The sequence below is a fragment of the Hyperolius riggenbachi genome, chromosome 12 (assembly GCF_040937935.1).
Source record: "Hyperolius riggenbachi isolate aHypRig1 chromosome 12, aHypRig1.pri, whole genome shotgun sequence".
In the NCBI taxonomy this organism is placed as follows: Eukaryota; Metazoa; Chordata; class Amphibia; order Anura; family Hyperoliidae; genus Hyperolius; species Hyperolius riggenbachi.
The window spans coordinates 130,563,430-130,580,353 of record NC_090657.1 but is presented as its reverse complement, the minus strand read 5'-3'; the positions used below and the strand labels follow the sequence as shown (position 1 = coordinate 130,580,353).

At 45.8% G+C, this 16,924-nt stretch overlaps 1 long non-coding RNA gene across 1 annotated transcript in view; it reads left to right on the top strand.

Moving 5' to 3' along the window:
- The first annotated feature begins 8,419 nt into the window (after positions 1-8,419).
- The window catches only part of LOC137541493 (uncharacterized), a 127,783-nt gene continuing 119,278 nt past the window's right edge, over positions 8,420-16,924 (top strand). Inside the window, exon 1 of the long non-coding RNA XR_011025180.1 lies at positions 8,420-8,914. This is a non-coding gene — a long non-coding RNA (uncharacterized lncRNA). The remainder of the gene's footprint in view (positions 8,915-16,924) is intronic.

Here is a 16,924-nt window from a genome sequence, read left to right as displayed (position 1 = left end):
GTTCAGTCTGGCATTTGCAGAAATATAACTTTTGTTGTGTGAATACTTCATCCTACTAATTACTGAATCTGAGAGAGCCTAAGCGCTTTGAGTCCTATGGGAGAAAAGCGCTATAGAAATTTTATTGTATTATTGTATATAAAATCACACAGTAACAGTGAAAAAAAAAAAAAAGTGAACGGGTACTAGTAGACTAGTAGTATAGTAGTAGACACTAGTAGTAGTACGCACGCAGGTAACTAAGAAACACCTAGCGTACTACACTATAAGTAAGTCGTGCGGCAGACAGTCGGTGACAATTACAATCGGTCACACACGGTCACACGCAATCAATCGATCAATAGGCTCGGGCAGGTGACAGACAGTCACAAGTCACTCACAACGGATGCTGGTGGTGGCCTGTATGTGTTGTAACTCTTATTTATTACACTCTACAGAGGATAATAAAATCACACAGTAAAAGTGAAAAAAAAAGTGAATGGGTACTAGTAGACTAGTAGTATAGTAGTAGACACTAGTAATAGTACGCACGCAGGTAACTAAGAAACACCTAGCGTACTACGCTATAAGTAAGTCATGCGGCAGACAGTCGGTGACAATTACAATCGGTCACATACGGTCACACGCAATCAATCGATCAATAGGCTCGGGCAGGTGACAGACAGTCACAAGTCACTCACAATGGATGCTGGTGGTGGCCTGTATGTGTTGTAATGCTTATTTATTACACACACTACAGATGATTATAAAATCACACAGTAACAGTGGAAAAAAAAAGAAGTGAACGGGTACTAGTAGTATAGTAGTAGACACTAGTAGTAGTACGCACGCACGCACGCAGGTAACTAAGAAACACCTAGCGTACTACACTATAAGAAGTCGTGCGGCAGACAGTCGGTGACAATTACAATCGCTCACACACGGTCACACGCAATCAATCGATCAATAGGCTCGGGCAGGTGACAGACAGTCACAGGTCTCTCACAACGGATGCTGGTGGTAGCCTGTCACAGTCAGTAACTAACTAACACAGTACTGAAACTAATAAAGTAACAGACTACAGCAGTAATAATTAACTAAACTAGTACTACTAAGTACACAACTAACTAGAATCCCTAACCTACCTAAGCTAGTAGTAGGCTAAGGCTACCTAGGCTAGCAGACCTAGCCTGCACACAGACTAACACTAGCCTAGCACAGTATACACTATACACTAGCTGACTAAAAACAATCAAAATACTAGCTAACTATATAAGACAACAATAAATGTGTTTAGGAGGTGTTTAGGAAACAAAACGCTAGGTTTAGCAGTGAAAAGCACTTGCTCAGACACAGCACAGCACTGGAGAATCTCTCAGTACCAGCAGCAGTCACACAAGTGCGTGGCTCCGCAAGATGGCCGCCGCCTTATATAGAGGAGGGGAGGGCCAGGCTCCCCTCCTCTGATTGGTTGCTAGGGTTGCCAGGTCCTCGGCAGAAGGACTTCTGATTGGCCCAATGACGTCATCCCCGAATCCCGAAGCCGAAACCGAACCCATAGCTCCATCCGGCCGAATTTGAGTGCACACATTCGGCAGGCTTCGTATTCGGGTTTGGCTCGGATTGCAGCATTCGGGTTTGGGTTCGGATTCGGCAAACCCAAAAAACAACCCGGATTTTCGGGGAAACTTCGCATTCGGGGTCCTGCTGAGCACCCCTGCGTGCCATCACCTCCCAAAATTGTCAGGACGTGGTTGAATATTTAACACAGAACACCTCATCTCCCGCAGCCACCAGCGCTACTACAAGCACCACATCCGCTGCATTTGACACTTCGCAGGAGTTATTTGGTGTTCAAATCACTGATTCACAGCCACTACTGCTACAACATTATGAAGGCGCTAAGCAAGTTACACCACCTCATGTGTGCGAGTTAGGCAACAATATGGACGTAATGGAGGAGGAGGATGATGATAAAGTACCTGCTGTTGGTGCAGTTTTGGAGGTTTCTGAGGAAAGCGAAGCTGGGCAGGATGATTATGATGACGATTATACGGATGCCACGTATGTTCCTAATAGAAGAGATGAACAGGGGGACAGTTCGGAGGGGGAGCCAGAGAGGAGTAGGAGGAGATGAGTTCCTGAAAGAAGCAGGGGGAGCTCGTCCTCAGAAACAATTGGACAGCCAGTCAACATGCCATTCAACGTCAACTGTTGACTCTGAGGCCACCATAGTGCCATCACCCCAGGGTGGCTCAGCGGTGTGGAAATTTTTTGATGTGTCTGCCTTAGATCGGAGTAAAGCCATCTGTTCTCTCTGTCTCCAAAAATTGAGACGTGGAAAGGCCAACACTCACGTAGGGACAAGTGCCTTACGAAGGCACCTGGAGAAAAGGCACAAACAGCAATGGGAAGAACACCTGAGCAAAACCACACAAAAGAAAAGCCACCCTTCTTCTCCTCTTCCTCAATCAGGTGCAGCATGTTCAGCCGCTTTCTCCCTTGTACCTTCACAGCCACCCTCCTCCACTCCCCCTCTGCCCTTGAGCGGTTCCTGCTCCTCTGCCCACAGCAGCCAGGTGTCCGTGAAGGAAATCTTTGAGCGGAAGAAGCCAATTTCTGCCAGTCACCCCCTTGCCCGCCGTCTGACAGCTGGCGTGGCAGAACTATTAGCTCGCCAGCTGTTACCATAAAAGCTGGTGGAGTCTGAGGCTTTCCGTAAATTTGTGGCCATTGGGACACCGCAGTGGAAGATACCAGGCCGCACTTATTTTTTCTAGAAAGGCGATACCCAAACTGTACCGTGAAGTTCAGAAGCAAGTGGTGTCATCTCTGGTGAAGAGCGTTGGGTCAAGGGTCCACCTGACCACGGATGCCTGGTCTGCCAAGCACGGTCAGGGCCGCTACATTACTTACACAGCCCATTGGGTCAACCTGGTGAACAATGGCAAGCAGGGAGTACGTGGCTGCGCAGCGGACCAACTAGTGACACCTCAACGGCTTGCAGGCAGGCCTCTTGCCACCTCCTCTCCTACTCCTCCTGCTACATCCTCTTCACTGTCGTCCTCCTCCTTGGCTGAGTGGCAGTTCAACTCTAGTAGTGCTGCCATCTCCTCTTCCGCTACACAGCCCTATCTCCCCAGAGCCTATGCTACATGCCAGGTACGACGGTGTCACGCCATCTTAGACATGTCTTGCCTTAAAGCGGAGAGTCACACTGGACCAGCTCTCCTGGCTGCTCATAACAAACAGGTGGAGCACTGGCTGACCCCGCACCAGCTGGAGATTGGCAACGTGGTGGGTGACAACGGCAGCAATCTCCTTTCCGCTTTGAATTTGGGAAAGCTGACACATGTACCCTGCATGGCACATGTGCTGAATCTGGTCATTCAAAGATTTGTGTCAAAGTACCCAGGCTAAGAGGGCGTCCTGAAGCAGGCCAGGAAGTTGTGTGGGCATTTCAGGCGGTCTTACACGGCCATGGCACACTTTGCGGACATTCAGCGGAGAAACAACTTGCCGGTGAGACGCTTGATATGCGATAGCCCGACTCGCTGGAATTCGACCCTGCTCATGTTCTCTCGCCTGCTAGACCAGGAGAAAGCCGTCACCCAGTACCTGTACAATTACAGTAGAAGGACACAATCTGGGAAGATGGGAATGTTCTGGCCACCAAACTGGACACTGATGCGAAATGCATGCAGGCTCATGCGGCCGAGGAGGTGACCAACCTGGTGAGTCGCACTGAAGGCACCATCAGCAACTTGATCCCCTACGCTTACTTCCTGAAGCGTGCTGTTTGTAGAGTGGTGGATCAAGCTGTGGAGAAGCATGAACAGGAACAGTTACGGCACGAAGAGTCGTAGAAGCAATTTTCATCGGAACCAGATGTTTCCTCAACACCTGCAGCAGCACAGAGGAGGGAGGAGGAGGAAGAAGAGGAGTCGTGTGGGGAAGAGGAGGAGTCAGACTCGGAAGATGAGGAAGGTGTTTCTGTGGAGGAGGAAGAGGCGGCGGCAGAAGAACAATCGCAGCAGCCGTCACAGGGGGCTTGTGCTGCTCCACGTTCCCGTGGCAGACTACCTGGCCTTAAAGAGACACTGAAGCGGAAAAAAAATTATATTATGATTTGTATGTGTAGTACAGCTAAGAAATAAAACATTAAGATCAGATACATCAGTCTGTTTCCAGTACAGGAAGAGTTGAGAAACTCCAGTTGTTATCTCTATGCAAACAAGCCATTAAGCTCTCCGACTAAGTTAGTTGTGGAGAGGGCTGTTATCTGACTTTTATTATCTCAACTGTAATTGAACTGTTTACTTTTTCTCTGCTAGAGGAGAGGTCATTACTTCACAGACTGCTCTCAAAGAATCATTTTGAATGCTGAGTGTTGTGTAATCTGCACATATTATAGAATAATGCAATGTTAGAAAAAACACTATATACCTGAAAATAAAAGTATGAGAATATTTTATTTGCTGCTATGAAATTATTCATAGTACACAACCAATTCATTATATCATTTTTTTTTTCGCTTCAGTGTCTCTTTAAGTGTGGATGTAGACACTGTGAGCAGCGATGATGAACCCTTGGACTACTGGGTGCGCAGGCTTGACCTGTGGCCAGAGCTGTCCTAATTTGCCATTCAACTTCTGTCTTGCCCTACCGCAAGCGTCCTGTCAGAAAGGACCTTCAGTGCAGCTGGAGGCATTGTCACTGAGAAGAGAAGTCGCCTAAGTCACAACAGTGTTCAGTACCTCACCTTTATCAAAATGAATGAGGCATGGATCCTGGAGGGCTACTGCCCACAAAAAGACTAAGTCAGTCCCCACACACAACATCTCTGCCTGCACGCCGTGTGACTGGCTGTCTGCCCCAAGACTAAGTCGTTTCCCACACAGCACCTCTGCCCGCCGGCCGCTTGACTGCCTTTTCCACCACCACCAACAGGGTCCAGGACTCCAGGCGGATTCCTTAATTTTTTAGGCCGCTGCTAGCAGCAGCTGCTATAATAATTTTTCTGGGGCGTCTACATGCCAGCCTAATTTTTCTGGCTGCACTGCGGGCGGCTGCAACAACAAAACAAAAGGCATGTCCATTTGCCCATCCCCCTTCGTGATCATTACCTTGCCGCGATTAAGTGGCTTGCGTATCACAATGAGGCAATGACCGCCGGCTATATGAGTGTCTTGGGGGTTGGCACACCAAAGATAATGAGGTCGTTGCTTCATTGTGGTCAGACCAAATTTGATCAGCTGGACAGTCACTGTCCTGTCATTCAGTTACATCAGCCGGGCGACCATATGGGCTGTAAAGCCACCATCACCTGCACTCTCGTCATGGTGCGCACCAGTCCAGCACGGCCGTCACTACACAAACGGCTGTTTGCAGTCACTGCATACCTTTCACTGCATCTGTGACTGCACATTGTATTATACCTGGCAGTCAGACCATACCTTTCACTTGAATGGATGGCAGACTTGCCCTCCAGAACAGATTCTCATGAAAGGCAAGTGGTGTCATCTTTGTCCGCCTTAAGGATTTAAAGTTAATTAATTTCAAATACAGCAAGCCCTCGAAAGTCCTCCCGTATTGTTATTTTGGTCACTACCCCGGGCCGGGCATGCCATGCCTGCTGCCTTCCTTGCCTGGATGTGTGGTGGTAGCCATTTCTTAAGCTCCAACTCCGAATCGGAATACAACCAGGATTCCCCGGCCATTACCTGTGGTCACTCACAATGGCAGACTTGCCCTCCATAAAAGATTCTCGCCTCCTTGAGGAGGAGACCAACCTGGTGAATCGCAGTGAAGGCACCATCAGACTTGCCCTCCATAACAGATTCTCGTTAAAGGATTTAAAGTTGATTCATTTCACATACACAGCAGGGCCTCGAAAGTCCTCCCGTATTGTTATTTTTGGTCACTACCTCGGGGCGAGCATGCCATGCCTGCTGCCTTCCTTGCCTGGATGTGTGGTGGTAGCCGTTTCTTAGGCTCCAACGCTGGAACGGAATAGAAACCGGATTCCCCGGCCATTACCCGCGGTCAGTCACCATGGTAATGAGAAACTAGTACCTTTGAAAGTTTCACACAGTTGAATGAATGGCATACTTGCACTTCATAAAACATTCTTGGCAAATGCTTTCGAGTTGGTTTGTCTACCGCTGAGTCCAGGGTCCATCTGACCACAGATGCCTGGTCTGCAAAGCACGGTCAGGGCAGCTACAGCATGGGTCTCAGCAGGCTCCCACTTCGGAACAGAATCAAACCTTGATTCCCTGGCCATTACCCGACAGATTCTCGTTGCAGGTGCTGAACAGCAAGTAGAAAATGTAATTAAAAAAAAAATAGATGTAAGCTAAGCTTTAACAATGGTAGAAAAAGAACCATCGAAAGTTGATAAGGCAGTCAGACATTACCTGATATCACTGAGAAAGAGCGATCTCGCCATGTTGCGCACCAGTCCAGCACGGCCGTCACTACACAATCAGCTGTTTGCGGTGCGTTATACAGTGAGTTTGGTCTGTCAGAGTGAAGCAGTACACTAATTACACTCCCTGATTGATGTATACACATGCAAGATGTTTTAAAGCACTTTAGGCCTGCAATTTAGCATTTAATGTGATTTCTGCCCTTAAAACGCTGCTTTGCTTCAAATCCAGATTTTTCCCCGGGACTTTTGGCGTGTATCCCACTCCGCCATGCCCCCCTCCAGGTGTTAGACCCCTTGAAACATCTTTTCCATCACTTTTCTGGCCAGCATAAGTGTTTCTAGTTTTCAAAGTTCGCCTCCCCATTGAAGTCTATTGCGGTTCGCGAAAGTTTGCACGAACCGAACCTTTCGCGTTAGTTCGCGAACCCGGTTCGTGAACCACCAAAAATCGGAGGTTCGACGCATCTCTACTCCACACCCAGCACCTACTCAGTAAGGAGACCTTGGGCAAGACTCGTTAACACAGCTACTGCCTACTGAGCGTGCAGCTCTGGCACTTTGAGTCCTTCAGGAAAAAAGTGCAATATAACTACACCAGAGTTTACTATAAGGAGATTCTACTGCACAAATGTTCTGTGTCTCCTCCCTTTTCAGTGATGCTGGGCAAGTTATGCAGTGTAGAACTCATGGTATAGGAATGGCCCAGCCTAGGAGAACTCATGGAGAAGAGCACATGATCAGTTTGATCAGCTGATAAATTTGTAAGCCTCTGATTTGCTGTGATGACTTCCTGGTTTAACACATGTTCATGACCAGCAAATCAGAGCCTTACAAATCTATCAGCTGATCAAATGCTTCTCCATGAGTTCTCCTAGGCTGGGCCATCCCTAATCATGGAGAAGCATGTGATTAGCTGATTATCCATATTTGCTGTGATCACATCCCCATGATCTCAACAAGCAAATCAAAAACTTGAATATCTATCACCCAACCAGTTGTCATGCTTCTCCATGAGTTCTTTTAGACATAACCATCACTACTGGGGGTTTTGCCTGGATGTGCCTACCAGTTTACAGGTTAAGCAGACTTGTGGGTCATCTCAAAAACACTAGCTACGCATTGCCATGGATCAGGTAAACGTAGCCTCAGGTCAGATGGAGGAGCTCACATTAATAATGAAATGGGTACTTTCTAACATTTGCACTTTTAGTATTTTTTCTAAAGCGAATCTGCTTCTCTCGTTATTGTTGCTGTTCAGTCCCTAATTCTCTGGAGTCCGAATCTTTAAGACCCCATGGACCACACTCCTGCTATTACCCTAACTCTCTGTAAATGCTCATTCCAACCGGAATTATCGCAAATTCTTTCTGTTTTAAGAAAGCAAAAATTTGTTTTTCTTAGCATTTTAGTAAGGGGGCTTTTAGGACCATTGTAGCCCCTCACACACTCCAATGAGTTCTGGTTCACAGTGAGCTTGCTGGTTAGTCTGTACCTCTCGTGTTACAAGCCCTACTCCATAGTGCCAAATTAATCCATGCCATGTACTGGAGAGGATCAAACAATCCGAAACAGTCTGTATGCATGTTGGATTATTATGGCTCTGTACAAATTAACAAACTGACACATCATTGCATTCCAGCGGTTCTGGAGGTGTGTTTAGCTTCTAAGGGTAACAATGGTTAATGTGCATACATTTTAATAAAGCAAACTTTTGTTTTTAATTGGAAAGAAAAACATAAACAATCATTGACCCGCCCCCACCTCATCGTCAAGGCAACTGCGAGAGTCAGTGAAGACTGCTCGAATCTTGTTTTTCCTCACATCGCCTGCCCCCTCCCCGCCTCCTCCCACTTGCCGTCAATCATGCTGGACCCACCCATTCTAGTTTCTGAATAGGCGAATGTTCTTAGGCACCCCAATCCTCCTCGCGATGCTTCTATGCACGCCCAAACCACGCCTCAGTTAAACTTGCAAACCAATGAACGTTTGTTAATGCCTCAACCCCACATCTTATTTGCATTGTCGCAACCCTCTTTTGCTTCTTGTCAGTTAGCAACAAAATGGCCGCGGCTAACTGTCTCCTGTCTCTTGTCAGCGCATCGCTTGCAGCGCACTAAGGAGAAGCTGTAAGAAGCTACGGACGTCTGGACACCTCCCCCCCCCCCCTTCCTCCGGAGAGGTAGCCTTTTCCTCCAGCTCCGCCGGCCTCGAGCATAGCTGAAGGAGCCGGAGGCGCCCTTCGGAGGGAGCCTGGCCGTGTCTCGGGGGAGACCTCCTGTCAGCGGCCGAGCTTCTTCTCCCAGCACGGAACCCTACGTGGTCCTGGCGCTGCAGCTCTGTCACCCGGCCTCCCTGGAACCCTCCTGGGACCGCCGGAGCTCCGTCCTCTTTCGGCAGCGGCTGCTGACACCCAGGAGAAAGCAGCGGCCGAGACCTAGGAGGGAATTAGCTCACCCTCCATTCCCTACACTGCTATCCACAAACTGGGGGAGAAGAGACCAGGTATGGAGGAGGGGACGGCTAGCTTATTGGCAAATGTTCCTTTTGGCACTATTGCGCATCACAAGTTATAATTGTCTAAAATGTATTTACGTCTGACAGCTGATTTAAAGCTATTATCTATCGCCAACTCCCAGAAGTGTCAATCTTGCAAATTGGTAAATGTAACCCCACCCCCCCCTTTTTTTTTTTTTTGTAGTTAACATAACTTTGTGACCACCTGCTTCACACGAAATTCAAGAGGCACTCCCCAACAGCCAGGGCTATGCAAGCTCCCATTAGGACCTGTAGGGGAAGAGAGTGGTTGTATGGGTCACACCCCTTTCGTGGACACCTGTGGGAACAGTAAATTATAGGCTGGGCCACACTTATTCCATTAAAGGGGCCCTTTTCCACCAGCGCTGGCTGAATCGCAAAGTCGCAAACCGCTAGCGATTTTACAATCGCTACGGTTTGCTTTTTAACATAGGAATCGCGGTAGGTCATTTCCACTACCGCGATTCGTTTTTTACCTGAACGCGAATGCGCGGCGGAGTGATATTTGCCGCGATTTTGCTATGCAGTGCATAGCATAGCAAAATCGCGGCCGCAAAACGTCGGGGAATCGCCGGTTTTGCGATTCAGCAATCGCTAGCGTTCAGCGTGAACGCTAGCGACTGCAGGTGGAAAAGGGCCTTTATGGTTTGCACAGTAGAAAAAACGTGGGCACCAGCAACTTGACTTGAAGCATTTATTGCACAACCGTGTAAAACAGTAGTAGCAACAGATAAAAGTTGTAAAGTACAAAGATTACATCACCCGTTCAGATGGCATCCTACACACAGAGCCCCCGTCCTCCAACAATTGTTTTGCATCAGCTGGTGCTTGATCATGGATGTTCAGACCTTATGGCGTGTTGGTAAACCATAAACGCCATGGAGGGAAGGGCGCTTACATATAGCGTAGAAGCTACACGCCCCTCTGTTCGCCTGCACCAATGAGCTACTCGCTCCTAAGGCTGAGACGGAGGATGTGACGTACGTACGCATCCCCGCATCGCAGCGCAATAAGCCGTCCAATCCCAGCTGCCTATGACGTCCGCTTCCGTGGACGTCAGCATCACCATGGATACGGGTAAACCTACCCGAAAGACACAGAAATATCTCCTCCTCCTAGCAATCCGGGAGGATGGAGAACACTGCCTGGTCCTGGATTGGCTTATTGGAGATATAATCACAGGGGCACAGGCGACAGGGCGCGCAGGAACACAGCTAATCTCGAAGTCAAAGTCTAATAGTGGCTATAATTATAAAGACCGTTAGTTCCAAACTTATTAGTATATAAAATCACAACATTAAAGAGAGGAGGCATAAGAAATTACACATTAAAACATGGCACCTACAAGGTGAGACGTAATCGGCAAATACTGGAACAATATGTGGGTCTGAGCCCTAGAGTAGCAGAGACCCCAATGTTGGCATTTAGGAAGGGAACCACGCTGGGTTCAATGTTGACAAATAGTGAATTTGTGCCCCCCAGACGGGAGACCTGGTTAACCAGCAACAAAATCGTGGGAACATTCCCATGTGGACGTTGTCCCACATGTCCACACATTGTAAAGGCAAAACAAGTGAGATTGGGTTCTACACTTTTTAAGATTAGGGATTTCATCACATGCAGGACTGAATTTGTGGTGTATGCCCTCCTGTGTCCCTGTTTGTTTTTCTATATTGGAAAGACGGCACGCCCGATGCGGGAAAGATTGGTGGAACACATACGTTCTGTCCGTAAAAATGGAGGGGTGCCCAGGCTTTTTAAACACTTTGCGGGCCACGGCAGCGACCCCTCCCTCCTGAAAATGGTGGGACTGGTCGCTGTCGTGGCGCCAAGAAGGGGAGGAGACCGGGAGCGGCTCCTCTCACAACGAGAATCCTTTTGGATTTCCAAAACTGAAGCGAAGGGGCCCCTGGACTTCAGCTATCGCAACGAGTTCAGTGTCTTTTTGGAGAAATAACAAACACAGTACTGGGTTTTGATAAGTGTCTCAAGATTACCCTAATGTATATGGACACTAGGTCATGTGTCCTTGTAATTTCCCCTTGGTAATTGGCTGGATGTCTTATGCTTGTCCCATTCTTTTAGGAACCCCTTGTAGGTGCCATGTTTTGATGTGTAGTTTCTTATGCCTCCTCCCTTTAATGTTGTGATTTGATATACTAATAAGTTTGGAATTAACAGTCTTTATAATTTATAACCACTATTAGACTTTGACTTAGAGATTAGCTGTGTTCCTGCGCACCCTGTCGCCTGCGCCCCTGTGATTATATCTCCAACAAGCCAATCCAGGACCAGGCAGTGTTCTCTGTCCTCCCGGATTGCTAGGAGGAGGAGATATTGCTGTGTCTTTTGGGTATGTTTACCCGTATCCATGGTGATGCTGACGTCCACGGAAGCGGACGTCATAGGCAGCCGGGATTGGACGGCTTATTGCACTGCGATGTGGGGATGGGTACGTACGTTGCATCCTCCGTGTCGGCCTTAGGAGCGAGTAGCTCATTGGTGCAGGCGTACAGAGGGGCGTGTATATTATGGATCTTAATTATCTTTGCACTGTTTGCACTACTATGATCTATATCAATTAATTTTGGGTGAGGAGAGCTAGTGATAGTAAATATTTATATTAGATCCTTGCCATATTTGAATTATTGTATTACTCTGCTTTTTTTGTGAAACGTGATGCATGAAATTAATTTATATTCCTAATTTTTGATACCTGCTGCTAGCTGCCAATACGCTGGTGTATATACAATTATACTTATTTCTGCAGCCACTCTACCCTTATTATGGGGTGTTTTTATTACTGTTTTGTCTACCCTGTTTAGTTTTCATGGTGTTGTATTGTGTAGTCTGTTTATGTACTATTAAGGACTAATAAAATTATAATCTTTATATATTTTTTGCAAAGATGGTGCGTTGTGAGATCTTTTCTTTTGTCTAGAAAATAAGTATGTACAGTGCCTAGCACACAAATAACTGCTGTGTTCCCTTGTTTTCGTTCTGTGCCTGAAAGAGTTCAATATCAGGTATGTAAGTGGCTGACTCAGTCCTGACTCAGAAAGGAAGTGACTACAGTGTGACCCTCACTGATGAGAAATTCCCCTTTTTATCTTTCTTGCTCTCAGAAGCCATTTTCTGCTAAGAAAGTGTTTTTTATAGTTAGAATTTCATATTAGTAAGGGGGCCACACTGTAGTCACTTCCTGTCTGAGTCAGGACTGAGTCAGCCACTTACATACCTGATATTGATTTGTCCACATTTTTGATTTCAGTGATTTTTATGTAGTAAGGAGAATCCAATCCTGATGTCATTACATCAATCTTTACTCCCTGCAGCATTACATATCGCAACGGATAGGAATAAATGCCGCACACACATACTCACCTCATGGTTCCAGGTGCTGGAGTTCCTTTCTATACTTACTGCGTACAGGGCAGCGGTAGTGCAGAGAGTATAGATTGGAACTCCAGTGCCTTGAACCATGATAAGGTGAGACTGTGTGCGCAAGGTAGATGGTAGATGATGTTGTGGGGGGATACCCTTGGATGTGGCAGCAGTGGGGGGAGGTTTCCCATGGATGCTGGGCGTGCCCATAGTTGCGGTGGGGGATGCCCATGTATGCGGCGTGAGTGTAGAGGGGGTGGCCAATCAGGAACAAGCAAGGTAGGGATAGAAGCTTCAGCCAATCAGACGGAACTAGCTGCATCTGAGGAGAAGGGGAGGAAAATGAAGGAGAAAACCTTGTTTTGCCCTCTGATATATTCATACATGTTAATCAGGTCACCTCTCAGTTGCCTATTTTCCAAGCTAAATAAGCCCAATTTGTCCAACCTTTCTTGGTAAGTGAGTTCTTCCAGCCCTCTGATTAATTTAGTTTTCTGTCTTTGTTTTTGTTCTGGAAGTTTAGTGTCCTTTCTATAGTGTGGTGCCCAAAACTGTATCCCGTACTCCAGATGGGCCCTCACCAGTGATTTATACAGAGGAAGTAGTACACTAACATCTTGAGATATGATTTCCCATGTTATGCATCCCAGATTTGTATTTGTTTTCGCTATTGCTGCTTGGCATTGTATACAATTACCTAACTTGTTATCAACCAGTATTCCTAAGTCCTTCTACAAGTCTGATGGTCCCAACTGTTTGCCATTTATTTTATACTTGCTGATGGCCTGGCGTTGCCCGGGCATGTATTTGGCCGGTGTTGGCTCCGCCCACTTTTTCGAACTCTACACACAATTACTCAATTTAATGAATTTGTGAGCTTTGCGGTCTTTGGCATCACTAATTTGCATTGAAATGAAACCAATCTGGCTGTGGCTCCCTCCTGAATTTGAACCCCAGTCGCAAAATGACCAACTGTCCTAGGTCTGAGGCTTGTGCCATTAAAGGGAACCTGTACTGAGTAAAATTATTTAAAATAAACACATGAGGTAACTTCAAATGAACATTACATAGTTACCTTGCCATCAGTTCCTTTTAGAAGCGCACCATTTTCTTCTGACAATGATCCCTTCCAGTTCTGACATTTTGTCAGAACTGAAATATCAGTTGCTGTCAGTTATAGCTGAGAGGACAACTGATGTGCCAAGTAATGTTGTTTCCCTATGGCTCAAGTGGGTGATATTACAGTTTAACAGTGTGCTGACCAGGAAGCTGTTATGGGGTAATGGCCATTTTCAAAATGGAGGATGGAGAATTCCCTTGATCACAGTGGACAAACAGGACGCGGGAAAGGAGAAAGAGATTGAGGAGTAGACTACGCAGGAGGTAAGTATGACTTGTGTATGTTTATTTTGACTTTTAATTTTCAGTTCAGGTTTTCTTTAAAAGTGCAAGAATGGCAGAAATAAAATATTACTCTTGAAAATGGGTGCATTTTGGTTGGCTTTTGTAGGCTCCACCCACTTTTCTGAATAATAATCCCAGTCACCCATTGACCAACTGTGCAAAGTTTGAGAACCCTACCATTAACAGTGTAAGAATGGCTGCAGTTTACATTTCTCCCAGTGAAATTTGTATTTGTCTCTGACCACTTTCTGGTTATGGGGATAAAAAGTATCCTATGTTCCAGGTAATGTACTGTGCCAAATTTTATTCAAATCAGTTAAGCCATTGTTGTGTGATTAACAAACATCCAAACGCTAGCATTTACAGTAGCAATAAAGGTATGTGAACCCTTTGGAATTATATGGATTTCTGCACAAATTGGTCATAAAATGTTATCTGATCTTCATCTAAAGGCTCATACACACATCAGACGATAGTCTTTGGAAAATGAAAGATCACAGACCAATCTTACCACCCTTCATGTAGTATGAGAGCCATACTCTACACAGTCTTTTCTATGGAGCTGAACTCCACATCAGAAAAAAATCTTTGCAAGATGCTGCACACACAGATGCTGTACAGACACAAAAGATCAGTATCTGCAAAAGATCTGTTCCTGCCAAAAATCCATTCCTGCAAATTGCAATGATAGTCTATGAGATCTGCAGATCATCATACACACATGATTTAACTGACATTCATCTGCAGATCAAGCAATCATCTGCAGATCTAAAAAATCCATCCTGGTGGATCTGATCTGCAGATGAATGTCAGTTAAATCGTGTGTATGATGATCTGCAGATCTCATAGACTATCATTGCATTTTGCAGGAATGGATTTTTGGCAGGAACAGATCTTTTGCAGCTACAGATCTTTTGAGTGTGTGCAGCATCTTGCAAAGATTTTTTTCTGATGGGGAGTTCAGCTCCATAGAATAGACTGTGTAGAGTATTGCTCTCATACTACATGAAAGGTGGTAAGGTTGGTCTGTAATCTTTCATTTTCCAAAGACTATAGTCTGATGTGTGTATGCACCTTTAGTCACAATAGACAATCACAGTGTGCTTAAACTAATACCACACAAATAATTTTATATTTCCATGTTTTTTTTAACACACCATGTAAACCTTCACAGTGCAGGTGGAAAAGGTATATGAACCCTTGGATTTAATAACTGGTTGAACCTCCTTTGGCAGCATTAACTTCAACCAAATGTTTCCTGTAGTTGCAGATCAGATGTGCACAACGGTCAGGAGTGATTTTTGACTATTTTGCTTTACAGAACTGTTTTAGTTCAGCAATATTCTTGGGATGCCTGATGGAACTCGCTTTCTTGAGGTCATGCCGCAGCATCTCAATCAAGTTGAGGACAGGACTCTGACTGTGCCACTGCAGAAGGCGTATTTTCTTCTGTTAAAGCCATTCTGTTGCTTTATTTCTATGCTTTGGGTTGTTGTCCTGTAGCAACACTCCTCTTCTGCTGAGCTTCAGCTGGTGGACAGATGGCTTTAGTTCTCCTGCAAAATGTCTTGGGAATTCATTTTTCCTTTGATAGCATTTCGTCCAGGCCCTGTCACAGCAAAGCAGCTCCAAACCATGATGCCCCCACCGCCATACTTCAGTTGGGATGAGGTGTTGTGTGCTGTGCCTTGTTTTCTCCACACATGGGCCTTGATTCATAAAGCATTCCCGCATGCGGAAATGCTGAAAACGGCTCACTTTACCGACCACACAGCAAAATCTGTATTCATAAAGGCTTTTTCCGCATGAAAAGCCGACATTCGCGAGCAGAGTGATAAATCACCGCCTTGTGCGGTGATTATCTTAACAAAAGTAACAAATGTCAATTCATAAAGGTTAGAGGAAGCGGTATGCAGACGGGGATTACCGCTACCTCTGATGTGGCGAGAAGCGTGCGGAATACATTGCAGTGAATGGGACAGACCTCCCAAGCAGCTGCAGAGAGAACACTGCACGGAGGGACTCCGCCTGCTTCTCCTGTTTCCGCATGTCTCCCGACAGCCTAACGCTAGCCTACAGCGGAATATCTCCGCACGCCTATCACAACTAGAAACATTTTTATGAATTACCACCCTGAAGGCTGAAATACCGACAGCGGTGTTTCCCCGCTCGAGTTTACCTTACCGACAGCACTTTTATGAATCGAGGCCATAGTGTTGTGTTTCCAAACAACTCAACTTTGGTTTTATCTGTCCACAGAATATTTTGCCAGTACTGCTGTGGAACATCTAGGTGTTCTTTTGCAAACTTTACACATGCAGCAATTTTTTTTGGACAGCAGTGGCTTTCTCTGTGGTATCCTCCCATGAAAGCCATTCTTTTTATTTTTTTTAATGTATCATAGATACACTAACCGCCATGTTAGTATATGCCGGAGACTTTTGTAAGTCTTTAGCTGACACTCTAGGATTCTTCTTCAACTCATTGAGCATTCTGCGCTGTGCTCTTGCAGTCATCTTTACAAGCTGGCCACTCCTAGGGAGAGTAGCAGCAGTGCTAAGCTTACTCCATTAATAGACAATTTGTCTTATGCTTCATACACACTTGAGATAACAGTCTTTGGAAAAGGCAAGATCACAGACCAATTTTACCCCCTTCCATGTAGTATGAGAGACATACTCTACACAGTCTATTCTATGGAGCTGAACTCCCCATCAGATAAAATCTTTGCAGGATGCTGCACACACAGTTGCCCGTACACACTCAAAAGATCATTATCTGCAAAAGATCTGTTCCTGCAAAATATCCATTCCTGCAAAATTCATTCATAGTCTGAGATCTGCAGATCATCATACACACTTGGTTTAACAGACTTCATCTGCATATCTGGCAATCATCTGCAGATCTGAAAATCCACCCTGGTAAATCTGATCTGCAGATGATTGTCTGTTAAACCAAGTGTGTATGATGATCTGCAGATCTCATAGACTATGAATGCATTTTGCAGGAATGGATATTTTGCAGGAACAGATCTTTTGCAGATAATGATCTTTTGAGTGTGTACGGGCATCTTTGTGTGCAGCATCTTGCAAAGATTTTATTTGTTGGGGAGTGCAGCTCCATAGAATAGACTGTGTAGAGTATGGCTCTCATACTACATGGAAGGGGGTAAAATTGGTCTGTGATCTT